The sequence below is a fragment of the Spermophilus citellus genome (genome assembly GCF_964194105.1).
Source record: "Spermophilus citellus genome assembly, chromosome: 8".
In the NCBI taxonomy this organism is placed as follows: domain Eukaryota; kingdom Metazoa; phylum Chordata; class Mammalia; order Rodentia; family Sciuridae; genus Spermophilus; species Spermophilus citellus.
Genome location: NC_138189.1, coordinates 138,633,863 through 138,655,323, shown reverse-complemented (window position 1 = coordinate 138,655,323; position 21,461 = coordinate 138,633,863).

Here is a 21,461-nt window from a genome sequence, read left to right as displayed (position 1 = left end):
GGCTCAACCTGTCCTGTCCTGTCCAGCAGGAAGATTATCCAGTCATGGGAGGAGTCTTGTGCTGTTTTCCCCACTGAACTCTTCTGGAGACATTACCTGAATCAGAGGCAAATGGACGTTTTCAGGATATCCTATAATATGTTCATTCATATCTTCATTGTTTAAGCATCATTAAGGAAACATAAAGAGGAACCAATTAAAAGAAGTGGTTCTGGACCCTGATTGAGCACAAAACAGCAGTGCAGTGTTTTTCCAGAGGACGGGAGACAGGAGGAACAGGATGGAGCAGAAACAGGAGAGTCCAGTGGAAGGGGACCATCAAGGGGAGAATAGAAAATTTTGCATAATTGTAGGTGAAACACATGGGTGTCCAATGAGACCCAAAGGCTGGGAGGATCCGATCAAAGAGGCAGGGAGATAGTGTCTTTCTTCCAGGTGGGAAGGCAGAGAGAAAAACATAGTCTATATAGTATGCACTTATTTAGCAAATATTCATGAGCATATACTATGTGTCGACCGCTCTTCAGCTTTATAGCACAGCAATGAACAAGACTAGCAGCATCCTGACTTCCCGGGGGCAGCTTTCTTGTGAGCCATGTGGACAGCATGTAGCTGGTCACTGCTCCTACTACATGGCAAGCAGAAGTTTGACTTTGTGAATATTTGGGTGAGCACACAGGAGTTCCTTTCATCCCCTGATGCCATCTTACAGAAGCCATGAGTAGTCACTGAGAGCTGGAGGCGGGGAGGCAATACATCAGGAGAAGATGAGGCAAGGAAAGGAAGGAGAGGGGCCTTCACATGAGTACCAGGTCCTCTGTGGCAGAGCTGGCTGGCTGACCAGCCATACTCATGCTCTTCTACGAGCACAGAAGCAGCTGCTCATCCGGGGTCTAAGGTTCCCTTGCATCCAAGGCTGGATATCAGAAGGTTTGTCACAAACACAGTGGTGCACGCTCCGACCAGGACAGGAATTTCTTCTTAAACCACAGATTTATCTTTCATGTTTTAACATATTCCATGTTCTTGTTTAGTAATGCTTGGCTATATGAGAACATGCTCATCCATTGCTACTTACATGATAAAGTCATAAAGAATTTCAAATAACATTTCATATTGTTATTTTATTAAATTTTACTGTGCCTATTTGTCAATCTAAAAAATACTACTAACTTTTTCAAAAAGAATATGTATACTCACATCTCAGTTTAAAGGGTGCATGGGATTCCTCTAGGGGAAAACAAGCAAACAATAATCCATACTGAAGATAAACTCACAAAAATCACAAGTCTCCCAAAGGCAGCAATACACTTTTTAAAAAAAGCTCAGGAAAAACCTCTAACAGGAATGCAGCAACTCAAAAGAGCCAAAAAATTTGCTGTATTTATAATCATGAAAAGAATAAGATATGGAATAGCAACCATAAGGAGCTGGGCACAGTGGTATATGTCTGTTTCTGTAATCTCAGTGGCTCGGGAGGCTGAAGCTGGAGGATTGCAAATTTAAAGCCAGCCTCAGGAACTTAGCATGACCCTGTCTCCAAAAAAAAAAAAAAAAAAAAAACCATAAGGAAAGAAAGAAAGCTTTGGGGGAAAACACAAAGAGTTAAGAAATAATTAAGGAGAGGAAAGGAAATGGAGATAAAAGGAAAGGACATTTTTAATTAATTAATGAAAAATCACCATGTTACATGCAGATAGAGAAATGTGTAAGACATAGGAAGATGAGAAGAATCAGAAAAGGTAAAGAGGGTAAGAGAATGAGGAATATGGGAGAAAAACTTAGCACTGCGTTTCCTATCAGCCAAGGTAAGAAGGGAAACACATTACACTATTGCCCCAAAGTAAATGTTGCTTCAAAATGCATATATATGATATACATATTTATACATACATACATCTATATGTACCTATATGTCAGGATATGTATATGTATGTGTGTGTGTATATATAGATAGGTAGATAGATAACCCTCCGCCTCCGCCCCATCAAGAGAGATGAACCAGCCAGGAGCAATGGCACATGCTTGTAGTCCCAGAATCTCAGGAAGCTGATATAAGAAAATCACAAGTTCCAGTTCAGCCTGGGCAACCTCGTGAGACCCTCTCAAAACAAAAAGGGGAGAGGATGTAGCTCAGTGGTAGAGTGATTCACAGTTCAACCCCCAGTGCTAAAAACAAAACCCACCCCGCTCACCAAAAACCAAAACGAACAATAACACAGAGAGGGATGGACCTTTGGTGGCTCTGAGATCTAAGAGACATTTATTCATTGGGGGTGCATGTTTACTCAAGGTGAACTTTGTAACTTTGTAAGTTTACAAAGATGCAAGGGTTTGCATTTGACTTTTGCTTTATCAGTCTTTGATGAAAGCTGAGGGTGTTACTTAAATCATAAAGAAAATCCTTCAGAAGGATGATGATGGTTTGGGTTTAAGATGACAAAGCTACTGGGGGAGAGAGAGGAAAAGAAAACCTAAACACAATGGCATTCTGTAAAAATGTGCAGATTATGAAAACGCTATAAAATTTTGGAACAACAGAGAAAATATCATTCCATTTCTGGGTTTCTCAACCTTGACACTGTTGACATTTTATACAGGAACAGTATTTGTTGTAGAGGGCTGTCCCGGGCACTGTAGATGGCTAGCAGCATCTCTGGCCTCTGTCCAGTCTGTGCAGTTGTGTCCCCTGCTGTATGCATTTCTCTCCAGCCAGTCTCAGCAGCCAAAGAATACTTTAGATATTATCAAAAATCCTGTGGGGACAAAATCAACTCAAGCTGAAAATATGTTCTAATTGTACCAAGTAAATATCCTTTCTTTAATATTTGGGTAGTCCATTGCAAACCTCTTCATGTTGTACTTATGCTTAAAAGCACATATTGTGTTTTTCATTTAAAATATATATAGATGGTTGTGGATAACCAGAGAAGATTCCAGGCATTGGATAAAGTTATCCAAGACTTTTATAAACTCCCAGTTGACAAGTGCATCATTAGCACATGAGATCTTCCACAAATTTTGATTGAGAACAAAGCAAGAGCAACAAAACTGCACCAAGACTCAGATGATGAGCCCTGGACCAAGTTCATTCAGTAGCTAAAGCACCTGGTACCCACTCTCGAAGCTCACTTGAACGGAACTGGTCTCAGCTAAGTTACAAATCACTCCAGGTCAGGGGGTCCCTGGATCTCTCAGTAATTCAAGCAGTGAATCCAGATTCCAAATGCCCAGGACTACTGTGGATCTTGGGTACCAGTGCCACAGATGCTTTACAAGTTCTCGGAAGGATTATGAAGGTCCCTGAGCTATTGCTACACTCAAGTCTAACAAGACATTCATTCAAGCACGATAAGGCCATTAAACCAATGTATCCTAATAGAGGTTTGCTTTGTAGCTAAAGATATTTCAAAACATTGGAAATGGTGTCAAAAGGTGACAATAAAAATAGATTTGTATTCAAAATTTGGTCTGTAAGTTGGATGCTACAACTTTGACTTGGTATTTCACGTTGCTTCCAAATTCCTAAAGCCCATCCAGCACTGCAGGACCAGACGGGGAGTTTTACCTTCTGCCCAGGAGAGTGTGCTGCACCCAGTTCGTGCTCTGGGGTCAGCTCAGTGGTCTGATGAGATTCAGGACCTCAGAGATGATCTCTGGTGGTGTCCTAACTGAAAGTACTCGGATGCAGACTAATTATGCCATATGGAGAAAGCTGGGTCTGGGGTAAGAAGATCTTTGTCCAAATAATGACCTTGCTCCTGACAACCTTTCTCCTCTGAAGAGTCTGTTAACTTCTGCCAGGTTCAGGTTCACCACTGAGATGATGCTACCTGGGAAGGCTACTGGATTGTGAGAAATAAATGAAAGTAAAGAGCATGGAGGACCTTTGGAAAGCTCTAAATGGAAGGTATTTGGGGAAAACTCATCTCACTAAGCATTCCTCTGCACTGTAAAGTTATGCAAAGTTCTGAATGTACGCTGCATGTGACCAATGTAGCCGTTTATGACGTCACCTTTCTTGAAAATCTAGAGAAGCAAGGATGAATTTAAGTTTGGTGGATTAAATTGAAATCTGTTTGTCCTCGTACTCATACCCAGAGGTTAAAATGAGGTGATGAACTGTCAGGAGAAACTGTTCACAGGGTTCATAAATCATTCAAATCTTTGGCCCTTGTGCTCACTTTCCATTGCTCAATAGTTGGTGATGTAGGGGAGACAGGACAGCCAGGCCCAGGGTGTGGCTCAGTGATGAAATGCTTGCCTAGCAGAAGAGAGGCCCTGGATTTGATCCCTAGTGCCATGAAAGTAAAATAAATAAGTAAATAAAATGAAAACCTGCCTCAAGATCCTTGAGGGAACCAAGTCCTTATTTGGACAAAGACCTTTTTACTTTGGATCCAGACTTCTCCACATGTCATGCTCTGTCTACACCCTAGAGTATTTTCAATTATGCTACCACCTGACATCAATTGATCTATCTATCTATCTATCTTTCTATCTATCTATATCGGGAGGCAGTGGATTTTGTACTCTCCGTCACACAAATGGACCCCTCACAAAATCACCTAATCTTTCTAAATCTCAGTTCCCTTACCTGTCAAACTGGAAATTTAGGGCATGACCCGGTCCTTCGGTGGTGGCGAGGCTTAAATGGGATGATAAGTTTGCACAACAGAAAGTAGATCATCTTTTGCAAATATCAGGTATTATTAGGCAGTTTATGGTTTAATATCTGCAACATTGCTACCTGGTAAAAGATGGGTGAAGAAGGCCAGAATGCTAATGAGTGCAATGGAATGTGGGAATTGTCCTAGATTTTCAGAATTTGTAGTATTTTTGCTTCTCACCCCCAAATCAAAGTTGCACTGTACGATGAAATTCTGTTCTATTTCATTTCAAAGGAAATGTTTACAAATCAACATGGATGAATCTCAAGACATTTTGTGCAAAAAACCCAAAGACTCAAAAAGATAGGCAGAATATAATTCCTTTTAAATAAAATTTAGGGAAACATATACAACAAATAAACTACTTAGTCATATGGACTTCTGTGTCAAATTATAAATAAAAATGAGGGAAAAGGAATACATTGGGGAGTGTATTAAGGATGTGTTAAAATTATAGTTTTCCATGTATTTCTTAACCAGGGTTGTGAGTGCAATCATGATCATTTTATTGTTTTATTTTAAATAAATAGTTTAAGAATCCTTTAATGAGGGTGCATGTGCAAGTATGTAAAAATGAATCCCACTTTACATATAATTAGAATGCACCAATAAAAATTAAAAACAAATAAAAAAGAATCATTTAACGAGAACATAGTTATTTAAGCTGTGTATATCATTCTATACACATATATATATATATATATATATATATATATACTCTCTATAATATATATCCTCATTATTAGGGTGTACCTCATAATAAAAAATTTAAAGATTCTTCATGCCTCTAGAATCATACTATAATAAAACTGTATTGGTGTGGTAATTCTTTTTTTTGGTTTCTCTTGGGCTGCAGTTCACAGCTCAGCCTGGGCCATCGGTCAACTTCACATCAGGGGACTTTGTTATGCTCGACCTGTGCTCAGCCTGACCAAGGTGTGATGCCTCTGATCCTCCTTCTGCCAGAAAGCGTCCCCTCTCCAGTCTCCTGTCTTTGGGGTCTCAGCTTAAGCATTGCTTCTTCTAAATCTTTCTGACGCCTCTGGCTAGGTTAGGCTTTCCTGTCGCAAGCCTCCCGAGTATCCTGGATGTCTCTTTCCTAACATTCATCACACCTGTAAATGCTCAACTCCTGGCTTCCCAGCACAGGATAAGCTGTCACAGAGCAAAGGCTGTGTCTGGCTTATTGCTGCATCTCTTGTTCCTTGCCCAGCGAGTAGTGGGCATGCGACAGCCTGTGTTGAATGAAGGAAGGAATGAAATCATGGGAAATGTGGTGGGGCCCAGTCGCAGGTACGATTGTGAGATTATAAATTAAATTTGGTCAGCTGCATTTGAGGCAGTGTTTCCCTCCTTCTCTTCTAAGACCTGGATGACCAATGAGCACCAGCTCTAAACAATGGAAAGCATCAGGAGATATGCCTCTATCATATTCAATCTGGCCTCGCATTTGCTTCTTACTGACTGCAATGAATTGAGGTTGGGATGGTGATGTCACTTTGAATGCCTCTCTGAGGTCTTTCTGTGACTGCTCTGTAAGAAAAGATAGCAGGTCCCTCTCAGAGAGGGGCAGGGGATAATGCATTATTTGAATTATCTCTGTTCAATCAAAAAGTACATGCAGGAGACACATAATTCATCTAGACAGCAATTGCCATGGAGTTATGCAGGTCTCTTATGTAGGTGACGAAGCAGCCAGATTCCCTGACAGTGGTGAATTATTCCTTGTATCACTAACAGTGATGCCAAAAGAAGCGTCAAGGCCACAGACCTGGAGAATGTGGGATCTTTGAACTGCAGGAGTAAAAATTTGATAGGTTTTATTGCTTGGTTTTAATCTTGATCATTGAGGTTTTAAAATAAAATTACAGGGATGCTAAGCCTAGCCAATGGCGGGGGTGATTAATTTCCACTTGGCAACGGAATAGAAATGGTGGCTTCTGTCCAGACCAAGCCTGGGCTGGGGTCCCTGCACTTCCCCATTCCACCTCCCTCCCCATGGCTCAGTTGGCACCTCCAATCCTAACAAAGGCTGCATGGCATATGGGATTCTTTTTCTTTTTTGTTTACTGTCAAACAATTCATCAAATATATACTCCCTTTTCTCCCATAGTTAAAGTATTGACCTATATAATAAATCTCTGATTTTTTTTAAAGCCTTGTAGTGAGAGACAGCAAACATGACTTTGAAATCTGGTGATTAGGAAGTATTTTGAATGGCTGAGAACTGTAGGTAAAACATTAAATTACACTAATATTCTTGTTTAGTTAAACTTTTTAATGTTTTCAAAAGCCTTTCATAATATTGTGGATAAGTAAATTCTTGGGCCTGCTCTGATTTCAATTTGAGTCAAATTCCAACTAATAATGTTACACCCATAAACCTTCTCCTTAACAGCCCATAACATTAAACTGCAAACAGAATTCTTCAAGCACCCTCTTTGCTGTTTACCCATGAAAACAAGCATTATAGACTCTCAACAGATGTCTTTAATAGACATCGTTATTAAAAAGAATACTACACAAAATAAATTTAGACTGTTAGTCTCACACAGTTACTAAAGGTCTACTTCTGCCTGTTGAGATCATCACATCTATACTTAATTAGAGGTTAAAAATCTGTGGACATTATAATCTTCTGATCGTGGTGATCTACTCATTTACCCATCCAGCTCATTATCCCAGATTAAGATTTGTAGCACCTTCTCCATATAGATCATAAGCCCCGATTTTCAGGAAATTAAAAGTTGTTTGGAAAAAACCCTTCAGTTAATAAGCATCAGTCTAAGAGTGAAGTCCTTATAAAAATCTTGGAGAAATTTTCAGCTCTTTTCTCAGTTATGAGCACCAAAAATAAGAAGTTTTGTGGTTTTAGGCACTTTTAAGTTTTATAGCTTGAAAATAAACAGGACTTTGAGCGGAAAAAAGAAAATCCCAAGTCCATAATATGGATTTATGCCCCAGGTATGTTTTGAAGATGACACAAAGCTAGGAAGAACATCCGAACTATTTGTTGGGAAATAAGCTCTATTATGCACACAGATATTAAAAAAAACACTATTACTTTATGCCAGTAGTGTATTTTGGTTTCTGCCTTCTGGCCTCAATATGAAAATTATTATCTGCTATAGTTAATTAGGTAATAACTTGAATTTATATGGCATCTCTCACTCAGGGATGTTAAAATGAGGGGGAAAGGGCCACTTTTCTGGTCAATCATCCATCCTGTGGGTGGCAAGCTCTAATGGATGTAAATCAGAGGTCAATGGCCACTTAGACAGCCTTGATGTTGCCATTCCCTGTTCTCAGAAGGAGACCAGGAAGGAGGGTCTTCTTCTAGATCACACAGCACATCGAAGCTGAAGGGAATGTCTGTTGGGTGGAGGTGAGGTGGGGATATAAATTTGCCGTGTATTAGGCTGTAGCCTCCTCCCCTTATTTAGATTACTCTGGATACAGGCAGGTGTGGCAGAAGGGGTGGGTCAGCAGTTACAACAGGTACCTTCTGCCAGTGGCTGAGCCTGCAGGCAAGGGCAGAGCAGAGAGGCTTCTGGATCAGACAAATCTCAATTTGACCCTTAAACTTAGCAGCCAACTGACTTTGAAAGGTACCCAAGCCTCTGTTTATTCATTTCTAAAAGGGAGCTGAAAGAAATACATATGCTCATAGCTATTTTTATGATATACAAAGAAAAGAATTTGGCAAATAGTAGCAATGAATAAATGTTAGCCATCATTATCATGATGATCTTTATTATTATGTTCCTTGTCATGCTTCTCAATTGTTTATAAGTCACATTTCAGGCATACAATCTAAAGGGACAGCTCTCTTTACTTTATGTATGTAGGAAATAGCAAGTTGTGATCCCTTACTTTTAAGTATTTATGAAACCTGACCTTGGAGTTAAAGAAGAATCAGGGAAAAGAGACACCAGGAGGTATTTGGAAAGTCTGCTTCCTGACCCCAGCAGCACCATTTATGACTTAAGCAAACTGCATCAGCCTCTCTGAGCCTCAGTGTGTGCGTGTGTGTGTGTGTGTTTTAATATGCAAAGTTGAGTGATACATCTTATCCACCTTACTCAGTTTCTATGAGGCTTAAATAGGAAGACAGATGTGAACACATTTTGAGAACTATAAAGCACTTAGTTTAAATAAATTAGAGTGTTTTAATAATTGCTATCATGCCCAGAATCACTTATGACTGATTTCTAGATCCATATTTTTTCCCTACAAGTTTATTCTTATTTGGAATGATGGCAATTTATTACTCATTTATTAATAGACATGAAATTAGTTCTGATGACAGCCTGTTGCTAACAATAAACCAAAAATGGGTTCATGGTTTAATAGTGCTATTCCGTTTTTTGCCTTGTTATGAGAAGTTGAGTCTTTGCAATTTGTTGTAACAAAGTGAAGGACTATATTACTTAATAACTGTTGTACTAAAGTTCACCAAATTGTACATGATACATCACATTTATTGCTTAAAAATATGTGTTTTTCCCTTGACCTCATTAAACACACACACACACAAAAAAAAAAAAAAAAAAAAAAAAAAAAAAAAACTTGCCCTGATATCAAAATAGTCATAGTTAGAATAACTGGAGAAATTAAATTTGTCCAGAACTTCAGGATTCCAAGAACTAAACTCAAGTGACACAGTTATTGAGAAATAATGACCAAGAGAAGAACCTTAGCCTACCAATAGTACAAGCATTTCATGCAAACACACTGGCTCCTTCCTCTGGTGAGGTTGTTTATGCTCAGCCACCAGAAAGTTTCAGCTGAATTGGGATCAATATGACCCAGTTACTACCAAGACACTGACTACCTACAGCCCAGATGGAAACAGGGAAGCTTGAACTGCTTGTGGCACAGATACCTGCGAGGATCATCCAAGTTAATGAAACACTTTCCTGGGGATGCCAGTCTCTTGATTTCACAGTCACACCTAGTAGAGCCCCTCTGACATCAGGTCTGCTGTGCCCAAGAAGGGAGGAACTCGGACGGCAGGAGAGAATCATTCTTCAGGCCTCCGTGTGTTACTCAACGCCATGTAGTCTTCCTCTGCTTTGGCACACTTCCTGTCTGCTAGTCTTGAAGGAAGCAACCTAATACGCGCTCAAGTGTGATTACCTGCTAGCTGCAGAGTTACAATCTCAGCTTCATACCCTCTCTTGTGTACTTGGATTTATGCTGCTGAAGCTGGAATTGTACAAACTATGTCTTTTTTTAAAAAAAAAAATTTGTAGTTGTGTATGGGCAGCATACCCTTATTTTATTTATTTTTATGGGGTGGTAAGGATCAAACTCAGTGCCCCACACATGCCAGGCAAGCACTACAGCCCCAGTTCCAAACTATGTCTTTTTTGCCAGCAGATCCATGTCAGCCTCTGAAACAAGAGGGAATTTGCAAGTTGGAGGACAAGAAGGGACTCACTCCTTCCTGCCTCCTTCACTCCCTATGGCTCAGTGTCCACCTGCCATTGCTGTGAGCGTCCCCAGCTCACTTCTTGACTGCAGAGAAGTGGTTCTGCCCCGCAGCAGCAAGGGAAGCCAGTATTTCATTTTCCTAATACTTGCTGCTCCAGCCTCAGTCACTGATGCTCCGTGAGCAGCGCCTCTCCCAGGGGTCCATTGAGGTGCAGCAGGGCCTCTCTTCCAAGCCTCAGCATTGAACAGTGCTGCCTTCTTCCCTTCCTCCCCCAGGTTGAGTGGTTAGAGCTGCTTCCTGCAGTTATGACCCCAGGGTATCTTAATATCCTCTTCTTTACACTTTTAGTTACGATATTAGGGATCTCTAGAGAAACAGAACCAATAGGAGATATATATATATAAAAAACTATACAGAGAGACGTTTTGTTAGGAGGGATTGGCTTATGCAGTTATGGAGGCTGAGAAGTCCCCTGATCTGCCACCTGCAAGTTGGAGGACTGGGGAAGCTGGAGGTAGAGCTCAGGCTAAGTCCAAAGGCCTGAGAACAAGAAAAAACCAAGGCCTGAGGGCAAGAGGTGGACAGCCCTGCTCGGCAGAGAGAATGGATTCCTCCTTCCTCCTCCTATGTGTTCCCTTTATGCCTTCAACAGATGGCACAGTGCTCATCTACATCATCAAGGGGCACCTTCTTTACACATTTGACAGACTTAAATGCTCATCTTTTCTGGAAACATCTTTATAGACACGCCAGAAATAAGATCCTATCAGCTCGGTGGGTATCCATCAGCCCAGTCAAGTTGATACATAAAATTAACCATCACAGTTACCTAGTTAACAACTTTGTCCCTAGTTATGAGTTTTGTTTAAGTAGGGTAAATTTCTGCCGCCTGATTGGACCCTGATTAATATACCAGCTGGCAACCGGATTGGTTTTGTTAATACTCCACAGTGTTTTCTGTTCTGAGAGGCTCATAGTCTGCATCTACTGCATTTGTTTGCCCAGAACCCCTCTTGTCACTTTGGCAAACTCCCCACATTCACCCTCTATCTAAGTAGTTTGGGTCCAACAACACTACCTCCTAGTTCCAGAGGTGGGCTTGTGACCCATCTAATCAATACAGTTACTACTGCCTGTTTTAGCCAGAGTGGTTGGTTTAGTGGGAGACATGTGATTCTGATGACTTGCAGTCAGCATTACCTTCTTAAACTTCCAAGTAACATGAACCAATAAATTTCCATTAAAAAAAAAAAAGTCTTGTTGAGGCTCTTGTATGAAAGGCATGAAACATTTTTAGCAGTGGTACTCTAGCAGAAGCCTGATGGATGTGTAGGAATGCAGCAGATAACACTCTGTGATCTCAAACCATACTGGCAGTGGCAGGTAGGTATGTACCCCACATGGTCCTCCTATAGCCCGTGGCCCTCTTCCCCACAGAACTGATTCCAGGTGGTCACCTGCTAATGAATAATGACCACTTTCTAATGAATATACAAAAGAGTCAGGTTCAGCAACTTAGTGCTTTGACATCCATGATATGTGAGACCAATGTAACTTTCTGGATGCACATCCTAAGTGATTACTTAGTTTAATTATAGTAATGGGGACTGAACTAAATACTTCCTCATATTATTTTCTAAGCATGGTTATCTAAATTTGAAGAGAATTGGCATCTATTGAATCATGATAGCTAGATTTGAACTAAGCACCTTTTTTTCCAACCAACCTAAGAAATATATATATATCATCATCCTCTTTTAAAAGAAAAGTGAGGGACTGGGGTTGTGGCTGAGAGGTAGAGTGCATACCTAGCATGCACGAGGCACTGGGTTCGATCCTCAGCACCACATAAATGTAAAATAAAAATATTGTGTCCACCTAAAACTTAAGAATTAAAAAAAAAAAGAAAAGTGAGACTCAGAAAACTTAAGTTGTTCAAGACCGCAAGATACTAGATTCGAATCCAGTTTCCTCTGATATTGAAGTTCATTTTTCTCTACATCAGGAAGGATCAAGGAATTGAACAGATGCTCAAATGCCTTATCTGTTACCTGCCTTCTGTTTTTTCCACACCTAAAGCCCCAAAGTAAAAATGTGGTTGGAAAACTGTTCTAACGTGTCTTTACAGAAGAATCTGGCCTGTGAATTGAGGGAAGCAAATCCTAGAGCAATAGAGCTTGGAATGCTGGGAAAGTCTGAGGCTCTTCCTAGTCCAGAGCAGCAAATTGAGTTTTATATTTGTTGAATGATTTAGTATCACTCATTAGTGTGTTTTATACTTCACTGAACTTAGATAGGCAAATTATATAAGCACTTTATATATAAGCAAAACATGTCAGATGTCAGGACTCAAAATATGTATTTAATTAAAGAAATACATCTCTTAATACCAAAGCCCTAAATACATATTAAATGATTCCCTAATCTGAAGGTAAATGAGATATGCCACCTCCCAGATACTAAGTGACCCACATATACAGTAATACCTCCATTAATGCAGGAAATGCATGCTGTCTGTGGTGTCGGCAACTTCATTACCAGAGGAGGCATTAACACGGGAGTCATGAGGCCCCATCCAAGGAGGACAGAGAAGAGGGTACAGTGTGGAATTACTAAATGCTAACCAAAATGACATCACGTAGCTGCCAGAAAGCATGCAGCTGCAAGTTCTAAGATAGAGAGGGGACAAGAGAGAGTAGAAGTCAAACCTAGAAGTAGGTTTGAGGAGGCAGCCTGAGGGTAGCCTGGACTCCCCCCAAAATGGTCCCAGACTGATTTGGTCACCCCAATAACCCTCAAACAGGCCTTGAGGAGGGAGCTGGGCCTGGCCAGATGCATCTGTGCAAGGATACAGACTCTGGAGAGGAGAGATAATGCCTCCCTCCTCCTCCCCTCCAGGTGGTTCTTAAATGCAATAAGGACAAGATCAAGAGGTGCATATGTGGCCAGGCGTGGTGACACAACTGTAATCTCAGCAGCTCAGGAGGTGGAGGCAGGAGGATCATGAGTTCAAAGCCAGCTTCAGAAATTTAGCGAGGTGCTAAGCAACTCAGTGAGACCCTGTTTCTAATTAAAAAAAACAAAAACAAAATAGGGCTAGGGAAATGGCTCAATGGTCAATTGCTGCTGAGTTCAATCCCTGGTACCCACCCCCACAAAAAGAGGTGATTTCATTGTGTTCCACATAGCACCATCCATTTGAAAACCCGTTAATAATGGGGATGTCTTTTGTTACTCTATTAGAACTGAAAGATCAAGTACATTTATCTGGTTGAGGTTTCATATTGACTAAAATTCACTTAAAGTGTAGCTTATCAACCAGACAATGAGTACATGAAAATGACCTCGATCAGAGCCTTTCCTTTCTTAAGAAAGTCAAGGAGTCTGGGATGTGGGTGGACACTGGGCAGCTGGAAGGACAGAGGGGGCAGCCAAGGATGAGGAGACTCAGAAACTAGAGGCTGGGGAACCCCTAAATTTTGCTGATTTCCTATTTTTACCATAAACCATGCAGGACAAACACACTCCATTCACCAAGGTATTTTTGTCCCTGCAGCTGTGTGGCTTAGCAGGAGCTTTGCTGTCGAGCCATATGACTCATGCCAACACTGCTGCATATGATTTATGAAGACTTAAAGAAAAGGAAGACAGCTAGCTCCATGATAAAGGAGCTTCGTTTTCAGAGGAATTTGCTCACCAAGGACCTCGGTACTGCCTGGTTGCCATTTGAGTAGAACAGAGCAGCCACCTCAGCCAGTCATGGGCCAGAGGTCACCTCCCATGTCCATCTTTTCAGCTGGAGGATGGGCACCTCAAGTTGAAGAAAGAGCCAGAGCCAGAGCATCTGTGGATTTTAGCTGCTGTAGGGGACTCAGTGGCTGTGAAACCCACCAAACGACTCCTTCAGAGGTGCTGCTTGGATCTGGGGCTGCTCCTTTCAAAAATGGGTCTGTAGCCCAAGGTATGCAGAAAAGGTCAACAAGCAACCAGGTTTTCTTGGTACCCAGGCTAGTAGCTTTTGTCAGTTTGTCTCCCTGTGCCATGTTTTAAATGTTGGGTGTTTCCCCAAAGGCTCAAATGTCAGAGGCTTGGTCTCCAATATGGTGGTGTTGAGGTGGAGCCTAGTAGGAGGTCCTGAGGTCATTGGTGGCATGCCCTTGGAAGGGGCTGAGATAGTTCTTGTGGGATCCTCTTCAATTCTGCAGAGGTTGTTCTAGAAACCCCAGCCTGGCACTATGCTGTCTCTCTGACTTCCTGTTTGAGATGTGATCCTTCCCCCCTACCTCTATTCCTGTCGTTGCTATCCACAATGATATGATATGGCCAAGAGGGCCCTCATCAGAACTGAGCCAATGTCAGTGTCATGACCTTGAATCTCCCAAACTATAAGTTATAGAAAACTTTTTTTCTTCACTTACCTTCGGCATTTTGTTATAGTGACAATCAGCTGACTAATACACCTGGCCTCACTGATTAGGAGAACATTTCTAGTTGGTCTCCTGAAATGGCCCCTAGGAAACTTTCCACAATCCCCTTCATTTCCATCTCATCTTTCCAATAGGGGATAGAAAGGAAAGGGTTGAGCTAACTCTTACCCTGGAAGCTTCCCAAGCTAGACTTGACTAGTCCTGTTTTTTTTTTTTTTTTTTTCCCATCCAACAAGGCCAAGGTCTACATTTATTCCTTGAGAAGGGGGAAATCAGGCAGGTGGATGACCCAGGCTGTGGTTGTTGAATACAACGCCTGCTTCAGGATAAAGTAGCTTTGACTGAGAAAGCGAGTCTGGCAATATCCTGTTTATCTGCTTCCAGGAATGCACTGTTACCCACCCATACCCTTGCTACAATGGAGCAGAATAAAAGTTCATAAGAATTCATGAATAATAACATAGCCATAAGATCTACACTTTGAACACTTTCATCTTAAATTAAATTGTGGTAGGCTCAGGATAGTTTGTATTCATATTCTCTAACTTGTTAATAAGATAAATAACTTATCTTGTTCCTATGAAATATGAGAACAAAGTCCCACAAGGTTCTATTTTAAGTTAGAAAGTTAAAAAATAAAAACAAATAAAAGTTTTGGTGCAATTTCTTTTTCAGCAGAAGTGCTAAATACCTCACCTTTTGCTTAATTTCATCGTAGTTAGGTGGGGCACTGTGCTTCCAATGCACTATTTGATGTATTTAACTCTTGTGTGATCCAACCCCTACTCCTACTATCACACTCAAAAGACCTGAATAATTAGGCTACAGGTAGTTGTTTCAGTTTGTACCCCTGGAAGCTTTGAAGGTACTTCCAGCTGCATCAAAGTGCTTCATTGCTGTGTGCATCTGCCCGACTTCAAAGCCTCACAACAGGGATTTGTAATGCAGGATACCATGTAGTTCTAAGGAAGCTATTACTCTCTATTTATTGTGCAAATTTTGATGGAGATTCCCTAGGATCTTTCTTGACCCATCAGTTAGCCTCATAGTGTCTCTTTCTAGCTGTTACCAAGAATTATCTTGGAAAACTATCTAAAGGACTAGGTTAGGGTCAGACCGCTTGAAACTAGTCCTGCTGACTTTGTGTCCTTTGAGTGTCTGCTATGCCCCCCATGTTTTGCTAACTCTTCTAGAAGATTCTACCAGTAGAGTAGTTGAGGAGCTTTCTCTTAGGAGTTGGGAGGAAGCTAATCAGTTTTGTTTGAAGTTGCAATTAAAGAAAAAAAGTTACACCTTTATAAAAATTATATGTTAGATGATTCTAAAAGGAATAGAAATCTGAGGATACAAGAGCCAATAAATGTTCTGAGCTGGGCTGTCTAATGATAGAAATGTTCTAATATTCTGTGCTATTTAGGAAGGTAGCCAACAGCCACACATGACTGCAGAGTGATTTTGAAATATGGCTAGCACGACTGAAGAAATGAATCTTCAATTTCTTTTCGTTTTACTTATTTTAAATTGCTTTAAGTGACCAGTGGCTACCGTGTCACACAGCATAGCTCTAGGAATTCAATGAGTGTGCTTAGAAAATCTAGGACCTGAGCTGGTGGAAAAAGAAGGAAAAGGAAGAAAAAACTAGTACTGGAAAGAAATCCTTCCTGCTTGCCACTGTCTTCTCTCTAGGCAGGCAATAAGGAGATGCTGCAATCAGCCCTCAAGAGGACAGGGTCACCCTTTGTTTTCATTAATCATTGGGGAGCAAGGCTGCTGTGCCCACCTCCAGGCTGGGCAGTTGCCTGCACCATGCCCACTGATTGATCACGTTTCCAGCAATCTCGGGCTCAGCCAGACAAGGGGGAAAGGTAATGAAATTGCCTCATTTACCAGCCCAAACCAGCCCAAACCAAAGGTCTGTCATTGCATGTGGCTGTCACTTTTATACATCAAGAGTGCCCAATAACAGGTAGAACATCCGCCCTTTTAAAGGGACATCAATCAGTAGTTGTACAAGTGGAGAGGGGTCACCAAGAGGCCACAGGGATCTCAGGCCTGCCCACTTGTCTGACTTGGGGCCTTCAAATTGTTCTCTGTGCTGGCAAAAAAGAGGAGATCTGGGTACTCTGTTGGGGATCCTTACAGAAAGGAGGAACCACGGAAAGACGAAGTAGATTGTCAAGAGCACAGGGGCCTCAAACTCAGGCAGCCCTCGAGGACCCTCTAGGTTCATTTTCCTGCCATGTTCTAATTAGAAAACACTGAAGAAATCTTGATAAGTAAAAAGAACCAGACATTAATAAGTTTTTCTCCAATCTGGGGGAAAAAGAAAACTTGTGAATTAACCCACATTTCTGTAAATTTGGCTTTTTCTTTCTTCCTGTGATAGGCACGCGGGGCCAGCATTCAGCTCGGTACTGAAATCCTAGGTACTTTCTTGTCAAGAGAGATCTGCCTTTTTCATCACGAGTTCTTTTGTTTTTCCCTGTGGCCAGCTGCTACAAAGATGCAGTCAATTTAGATGAAACCGGCTGAGGAGTGCTCTCCAATATGTCAGCCAGGCGCACTCGGCACACAGTGTGGAGCAGGTACGGCTTAGAACGCAAAGTCTGTTCACCGAGGGGCACAGTCTGGGAGGGAGCAGGGCTCCCGGGAGCACCCTTTCTTTCTGCTGTCTTCACCCTCCGTCCTGCTCCTCCCCTTCCCTGCCGCCACCGGTTTCTATCTCCATTGTTCCCTGAAGCCCAGCAGCCAATGTGCAGCCATGCCCAGCCCTCGCTCCTGCAGCCAGCAACTTCCTCTGAAGCTGCAGCGCGTAATTACAACCAGCTGCTCCGGGCGGCTGGCTGGCCAGCTCTGCAAACAAGCATCCTGATACCCTGAGTTCCAGGCAGGCGACAGCCCGCTCCTGGCAGCAGGGAATTCTCCCAAGGAAGTGCCCACACCCTTTGTAAGAAGTGGGGACCGCCCTTCTCTCTCTCTCCAGCCTGTCCTGTCTCCCCGTCTTGGGGAGAGAGTTGCTTTTATTGTTAATGGGAAGGTGCCTGATCTGTTACCTGGAGCATTCCCTCCTCTGACTGTGCTGGTGCCACCAGGAGCTGGACCATGCGTCCTAGGTAGTCACATTAGGGGGCCTGGCTTCTGGTCAGCATCTGAGCTGACTGTGAACCGAGAGTTGGGGTAGAAAAACGTGCACTGTCCTCTGGTGACAGGAGGTTGGGAGATAATTGGTGTTGCTTAAAAAAAGAAAAGAAAATCCAAGCAAGCCTGGCTAACCCTCCTAAGCAGAGCAGCCTGCGGCCAGAGAGCTCAGGACTCGCCCGTGCCCCGCCTCTGAGAGGTGGGTTCATTTTGGGGCCTCAGTGATCTTTCAGACTTGGCTACAAGGATGACTCTGATCCAAAATTAGGCTTTGAATGTGTGACACAAGGCTGCTGGCCCCACCCACCACCTCCCTCTGCCCTGTGCTGTTTCTTCCCAGCCTGGCTGTGGGCCAGATCTGGCCCTTCTGGCTCCTGGGGGCAGGGCCAGCCACAGTGCTCTGTTTCCAGGCAGGATTTTAGCGTGGGTGAAGGTGCCTGGTGCAATTCAGGAAGAGGCTGATATGCTGGCCGGGCACCCAGCCCTCAAATCACTCAGCCATCATCCCCAGCCGGAGAGTACCAGGCAGGAGAAACCACAGGTGTGCCACCAGGGCTGCTCGGCGGCCCTTGCCCACCTGTGCCTTCTGTCCCAGGCTCCCAGTTGTCCTTCAGCAACCAAACAGCCGGGGCGGGGAGGGCCCCTCGGTCATGTTCAGTAGCAGCCTCAGAGGCGGGAAGCAGCTGGGAGTCTACTGTTGTAAAGAAGCTGCTCATTTACAAGGCAATTTCCCAGGGAGGCTGACGGGCAAGAGCACCTTTGAGAGGGTTCATTCTTCCTATCTGAGTTCTGGCTGCCTCACCAAGGCCAAGAGCAGCCTGCAGGCCCTCTATTGTGCTGGGTTTCCCCTTCCCAGCCCTTTTTGTCTCCCTGTTGAACAGTCTCAGAACTTTGCTTGCTGAGTGGTGCTGGGCAGCGGGGGCACTTGCTGGGATGGAATTATAAGAGCAACCAGGATCAGCAAAGGTGGGGGGACAGAGAACCCAGGTCGTGGTTGGGCGTGTGAAGTCAGTTCCTGGCCAGCTGTAGCTTTTCTATTTCTTCATCAGCCTCTGATCATCTTGGCAATTTAATTCCCTGCAGGGGGAAAAGAGAACCAGTTTAAAGTGCTTTTCTTTCTGAGTCTTAAGCCTGGTTACCCTTTAGAAGCACGTACACAGCCGGCGCATGTGTGGAAAAGCATCCGTGGCAGCCTTTCCAGCCTGAGGAGGACTTGCTGGTGTGACTGGCTGGGGCAGTTAGCGCAGTCTGGAGGTCCCAGTGACTCAGCCCTGTGATTTTCGGCAGACTTTTCTTCTGGCTCACAACGAGGAACAAACTCAACAAGCCAACAGTCATATCTGGGCTCTTACTGCAAGCCTCGCTTGAGAGCATCAGGGATAAGTATCGCTTTAGAGGACTCCATTCTCTAGAGGTGGCATGAGGAGAAGGGACCTGTAGCCTTTCAGATCAGCAAGTGAAAAGAAAACAACAAGAAAAAAAGATGTCTAAGGACAGAATGAGAAGAAAATCAGGCTTCAAGGTTATAAAAAAGAAAGTTGAGGGGGACAAGCCTTGGGTTTTGAGACAGAAGACTTAGATTATTATTCTAACTATGTCCCTAATTATCTGCAGGGACCTGGCAATTCCTGATTTCTCCTGGTTGGTTTTTCCTCATCTATAAAATAAGGGTGACGGCCACAGTTCTGCAACTCTACTGTGTGCTATGAGCAATCGAGGAGGCCCCAAAAGATGTTTAAAAATGTTAAATGCATTTTATAGTAGAAAAGTCAACTACTGCTACTACCTGTAATATCTTCTACGAGCTTATTTGTTGATGTTAAAATGAATCATTACATCATCCAATTGAAGGTCTCATGGATGCCAGCAACCAATAAAGAGACATGTCTTCTTATTTTTTGAAAAACATGTGTCCTGTCCATTTTTAAACCATCAGATGAAGTTTTGTTTTGTCACATAAAGGGAAGCAGGAAGGCCGCTAAGTCCCTGCCGGCATCTCCCCGTGCTTTACAAAGATGTCCATGACACTCAGAGCAAAGTATCTTGGGTCACTCTTTCTGCAGCAGATGGAGAAATGAAGCATAGAGGGGTGAACTGAGGTCACGGAGTGAGCAGGTGATGGGCTGGCTTCTGGTGTCTGGCTCCAAAACCTGCTCCAATTTGTCTCTCTTATAAACAGTCATCAATAACTTCATCTCCAGGCTGAATGCTACCAACCAGGAGCCACCAGGTGCAAATCATTTGTGTGCAGATGAGCGCCACTGTCCTGGGGCAGAATGGAGGAAAAAGAAGCAACTGTTACTGCTGGAGTCAGAAACTTCATCAAAGACCAGTCCAGCAGCGAAATTCTAGAAACAAGGAATTAAGGAGTAATAGTCTTGGTCAATCCACTGAAAGATCAAGAGCATATAAAGATAATTAACAGGCCCTCCCAAACATTCTGTTGATTTAAAAACTCTTTTTTTTTTTTTGATACTCAGAGATGTTCCTTAATATCAGAACTGCACAGAGAAATAGACCCATGACAAAATAATTAAAATTTCAGGTTAATGTTCCTATGTTGTTATGATGCAAACCATCAAGTGTAAGTCAACCAAATGATTATTAGGTCAACAGAACATTTCTGTTGAAAAACTAAGGTTGTGACCCATTTTTTCCTTTGACATATTGTCTACTCAATCCTATGTACCTTATTGCTTTAGATGTTCAGTCTGGCTCTGCCACTCACTTTGTGACCTTAAGCAAAGGCCAAGAGCCTCAGCCTCCTCCTCTGTCAATGAGACCAGTTGGACCTATCCCAGGTTTTTTTTTTTTTTTTTTTTTTTTTGCAAATATGAATTGACTTCATGTTTTTTTAAAATATAAAAAATAATCCTTGGTGTGTAGAGAGTGTGAAAATATGTTTTACAAAGTGCTTTGTTTTAGAAATACTTCCATATATATTACTGCACACAATTCTACAAGGTAGCTCAGTACAGTGTATTTAGCTTCCCAACTAGAAGAGAAAATTCTGTCTCTGAAAGGTTGAGTGATTTTCTTAAAGTTATGAAGCAAATGGGTATAAAACTGAAAACCTGGAACCCTGATTTCCTGTCATGAGAATTTTCTATTAACTTCCCTCCAGTGCCACCATGTCCTCTACCTCCATAAAAGCACTGGTTTGAGGCCACCCAACCAATCCCAACTCCCAGGATGCATCTTCTCATGGCTTCCCTCCACCTGCCATGAACTGCAGCCCCAGCTTCTGTCCCATCCGGGTCTTCAGGGACTTTCCTTTACCTCTGCTTAGGTCCTACATGTTCAGTGTCTACATAGCAAATGAGTCGGGATTAATTTGGGAGAATATTCTTTTAAATAAAAGTGGTTGAATTAGATTCCACTGTACATGTTGTGTTGTTAAATATCTCCAGCATGATAAAATCATCCAAAATGTCACTGATCCCTGGGGGACTTATTAATTATTAAGCATTTTTAGTTCACTTAGGAATGCAGATTCCATTTAACAAGAGAATGTACACTAAATATGTCCATTATATTGCAGTTTGCAGCGGAATATGTTAGAGATCGCAGCTGGGTTTCTCCAGGACAGATGACAAAGTTAATGCAGGTATCAGTCTTTCTTAAAGACAGCCCAGGAGCCAAAAGTAGCATCTTGGATTGGTTTATGGGGCTTGTGTTTATTAGGAGTGTTTATTAGAATGACTAATAATGGAAGAGACAACTTGGCAGGGGAAGGGAAGGGTTGGGGGAGCCGAGAGAAACCCAAGGAAATGGGATGACCTCACAAAC